This window comes from Bidens hawaiensis, unplaced genomic scaffold, assembly GCF_021521415.1.
Source record: "Bidens hawaiensis isolate Kalapana, Puna unplaced genomic scaffold, B.hawaiensis_p1.1 tig00014410_1, whole genome shotgun sequence".
In the NCBI taxonomy this organism is placed as follows: Eukaryota; Viridiplantae; Streptophyta; class Magnoliopsida; order Asterales; family Asteraceae; genus Bidens; species Bidens hawaiensis.
The window spans coordinates 170964-175975 of record NW_027492251.1 but is presented as its reverse complement, the minus strand read 5'-3'; positions in this window follow the sequence as shown (position 1 = coordinate 175975).

Sequence of the window (5012 nt, the reverse complement as noted above, 5' to 3'; positions counted from 1 at the left end):
TTCACATAACATACGAAGGATGATTCCTTTAAACCCGAAAATGCATGTTAAGTGTATGAATTATCACACAAATAAAAAGTTTAGAGCGAAAACAAACACCTTGATCTATCTAAAATAACACTACATACTACATCTAGATATCTTTCTATCCAATATCAATCATAAATAAGCAGATAAATCCTGAATTTACTTAGATGTACACATATCAATAACTTTGTAATATCAATCATGTTTGTAATAGCTAACATCTTCTGTATGATTCTTATCCCTTTCCCTAGGTCGTTCTTTGAGGGATCATGATGGCGACGATATTGTTGAATCTATTTTTGGTTCTAAAAACCTAGAAAATGTGTGAAATGATAAAAAGGTGCGTAGAACGAGAAGAGAAACCTAACATGCAACAAGAAGCGTATTGAGTGTTTTCAAGAACTCCAAAATCGAATTACAAGAAAATTAGATAATCATATTAATGTCAACTTATTTGCTTTAGTTAGAGAGATATACTAATTAGTCAACTATGATAACATGAACAACAAAAGATAAGAGGGTCCTTACCGTTCTTTCAATATTTGGTTTTGATTAGTTATTTTTTTGCGTTGTATTTTCTCTTTGACTGTTTTTGTCTGTATCAAAATCTATACTTTTCACTCAATGAGTAGTGTTTACATCGAAACATAAGTCAAAACGGGCAACAAACTCCACCGCTAGTCCTTTTTGCATAACAAAACTAAGTCGTATGTGTGAGTCTGTACATATACAAATATATTATACGAACTAATAAAAACCACGTATCAGTTCGTATAATATATTTTGTTCATGATGAAACTTTAGTTCCCAACAAGAGGCTAGGCCCCTTCTCAAAATAGCAAGAGGTCCCTGCCCAACAATTCCCAAATGAAACTAACGTGCATTCTTGTATTTGTAAGTTTTGTAGTACTTTTCTTCTGTTTACATTGAAAGTTATTTTTTTTGTTACTGATTCTTTTAGTTAAACTTATTTAGTTAATTGTTCTATTTTTTAATTTAACTTGATTGTTTATGTTAAATGATTATTGAAATAAACTAGTAATTTCACTACATTCGATCACATATTCACAAGGTGACAAAGCAAGACGAATACTTGTACCACATTACAACTCGGTCACCATGTCAATGATCCAACAATTTGATATTCTCGTTATAGGTAATTCAATCATATAGGTGCCATGCATGTTCAAAGTTTACTGAAAATATATTTGTATCATACTATAATACAACCAAATTAAATTGAAATCTGAAATACCAAAGTTAATACATGCTGCATCACCTTGAAAAAAATATATAACAAAAGTATGCAAGACAAAATTGCAAATTCTATAAATACCAAATTACTACAAGCTCAAATAGTAGACAATTATGTATGTTCCGTGAGGGAAAATCAGTAGATTTGCATTAGATCAGAAAGCCAAATTTGGCATTTCAGCACTCAGCAGCCCATAAAAAGTAAACCAAACCTTTTTTTTAAAAAAAGGTTCACAGCACTTTATTTTAAAAAAATGCCATCCCTCAAAATCACCAACAAAACATATCATCAAACCTAAAATCTTTATCCATCAAGCAAGCAAGGAACTTAATTTGTTAATAAATTCCCAAACTACCCTTCCACACCTTCATAACTGGAAGTGATTTCCAGTTAACCAATTAACCATTCATTGATTGGTCAACCAATTAACCATTCATCTCTGCTGAAACAGAGGTTGAAGAAAGCAGGGGATCATTCATAAAATTAAAGATCGAATCGAAATGTTTGGTTACAATGTAATCATCAAACAATTGATGGATGATATTCAAGTTGTTGGATCATTGACATGGTCCCACCTAGTGTTGGTTACCAATCCCAACTCATATAGTAACAAATTCAAACCTTCAAATTATCAACTTCAACATAAAAACAAATAAAATGATCAAAACTAAAATCGCTTTCTGTCTTATTACTATTATTATGATCACCAATCTCCATTCAAAGTCATATTATCAACAATTAAAACTATTCAAACTCACATGCCAACAATCTACAAACAAAAATTATCAACAAAATTATTAACGAGAATTCTTTAACAAACCGAGCGCCTCCAAAGCCACCTGCTCTTCAGCCTCTAAAGCTACACCATCAAGATCCTCGGCAACACCAACACCATCAGCCACCAGTTCCTCAGCCGCCACCACCGGCTCTACAGCCACAGCTATGTTACGTGCTCTCCGCAAGGACCGAGAATTCTTTAACAAACCGAGCGCCTCCAAAGCCACCTGCTCTTCAGCCTCTAAAGCCACACCATCAAGATCCTCGTTAACACCAACACCATCAGCCACCAGTTCCTCAGCCGCCACCACCGGCTCTACAGCCATAGCTATGTTACGTGCTCTCCGCAAGGACCTCGGACCTCGCTTAACATTTTCAAGATTTTTACCAAGCCTTTTAGCTTCATGGGTTGAAACACGAAATTGACTTAAATGACTAACCACATGTTTGGGTGCTGAAGGACAAGCTGTTACATTACCTTTTATAGACAAGAGATGATCAATTTGAAATTCTTGTTGATGTGGCAGACATCATGATTTTAGGACAATAGTTGCACTTGGCATCAACTTTTTTGGGTCTACTGTTAGTAAGCGAAACATGTTCCCACGCAGGGTGCTTAGACTGCAAATGATTAACAGGGTTATTATCAGGATCAAGATTAGGGTTTTCAGAAGTACTGGGATCAAGATTAAGGCTTTCAGATGGTGGAATATTAGAAAAGTTAGGGTTATTATAAGTTTCAAGTGGTTGTTGTTTTCAGCCATTGTATTGTAGAAAAGATTGTGATTGGGTGTTGTTACTCAGTGAGCAAATGATTTACAGCAGAGGAGTATGGAAGGATCAAACTTGCTGTTAAAACTAACAAAATAGCCCTTGGTTTTGGGTGAAACATACCCCTGTTAATTAATTACATACATACCCCTGAAGAAATATACAATTATAAAAAACATACCTATAGTTGGCATGCAATCCGGCGGAGTCCAGAGATTACACCCTGCGAGAAGATCTGTGGATTGTGCTCCGGATCCGAACCAGAACCTCGGTGCCTTGATCTGAGTGACTGACAATGGTGTTTTGAGTTTCGTGGTATTCTTTAAGAAAATGGGACCCCGAGGGGGAAGAAAGATGCAGCCATAGCTTTATTTAACCTATCTACTTTTCACGAAAACAAGGCCCGTATTGTTAACGTGGGTGCGGTTAAGTTTTTCGTGGAGTTGATGGACCCGACAACCGGGTTGTTTGATAAGGCAGTTGCGGTTTTGTCAAATCTAGCTACAATTCCTGATGGTCGGGCCAAGATCGGTCAAGAGGACGGGATACCAATGTTGGTTGAAGTTGTGGAGTTGGGTTCGGCTCGGGGTAAGGAGAATGCGGCTGCAGCTCTTCATCACGGGGCGGTCCCACCGTTGGCGGCTTTGTCACGAACGGGTACACCGAGAGCTAAAGAAGAGGTACTCTTTTTTTTCTGTTTTGGTTCGGGTTTTTTTTCTGTTACTGTTTTGAATAATGTGGGGTCGGTTTTGTTATCATGTAGGCGCAGTCGTTGTTTTTTTGTTACTGTTTTGAATTATGTGGGGTCGGTTTTGTTATCGTGTAGGCGCAGTCGTCGTTTTTCTGTTTTAATTAGGGTTTTTTTTTGTTACTGTTTTGAATAATGCGGGGTCGGTTTTGTTATCGTGTAGGCGCAATCGTTGCTTAGTTACTTTAGGAACCAGCGGCGGAGCAAATAGCGAGGCGATGAGGAAAAGTTAGTCGATTTTTCGGTTGCAAATATGTTGTTGGATAGTTAACAAATGATAATTTTTTATAACTACAACAATTGTTTTAAGAATTTATAACATATATGATGTTACATGTGATAATTAATTGTTATTATTTATACTCTCAAGAGTTGTATTGTATGTTGTACAATTTTTAATGTATGGTTAATGAAACCATTTGGAAACAAGTAGTGTTTTTAACTATGATTCATCTTTCTAACTTTATTTAATGTTTTAGGTCCATTTATATTTGTTGACAAATAGAAATCATAACTTTTACTTTATTTTATTTATGTGGTTTCAAAACAATTTAGAATATTTTGATCGAGGTAAAAGTTAGTAATTGTTCATTAGACTCTCAAAGTTACTTTTAAGTGGGATGTGTTATGATACAATAACACTGAGAGGAGAAGAAGTAATCACAATTCATCAATACCCACTTTTTTGCCAACCGGCTAGCGCCCAAGGAGGCTTCAAAAGGTGGGGTCCAACCCTATTTTAATCAATCATTTTTCTTAATACCGTATTTAACTATAAACCTCATCCACAACGCTTGTTTTATAAGTTGGCTAGTTAATACCAACTGTCTACGTGGCAACGACGACTAGGGGTGAGCATAAAACGGTTGTCAGAACCGAGGAACCTGAACCGAACCGAACCGAACCGGTGCCTCAGAACCGCTAATGTATGTACCGGTTCGGTTCTTGGTTCTCAGAATTTGCATTAAACGGTTCCCGGTAAAACCGGCGGTTCTAGATTTGGAACCGAATAACCGGAATATTCAAAACGTTTTAAATAAATATACCAATCCCCATTTTGTTATAGAGTAACTTATTAACCGGCATTCATTCAATCATTTTTTAATTCAAATGTTCTTTCTTTACGTTTAAGAAATAACAACCATGATCAATTTGGATTTAAGCTATCAAGGTAATTTAATATAAAATGATATGATCTTCAATTAATCTATCGTTGCTAATGATTTATTTAACTTCAACACTTAGGTTTTAATAAAAAATATAATAGATGTTCATGTTGTAATCTAAATTAGTTTTATTGTGAAAGAAGGCATACAATTGTATAAACTTGTTTTGCAATTTGCAAAGTTTGCATAACTCATTTGATAAATAAATGATCGAACCGGTTCTAGCCAGAATCGATTAGCAAGAACCGGATTTAGCGGTTCTGGAACC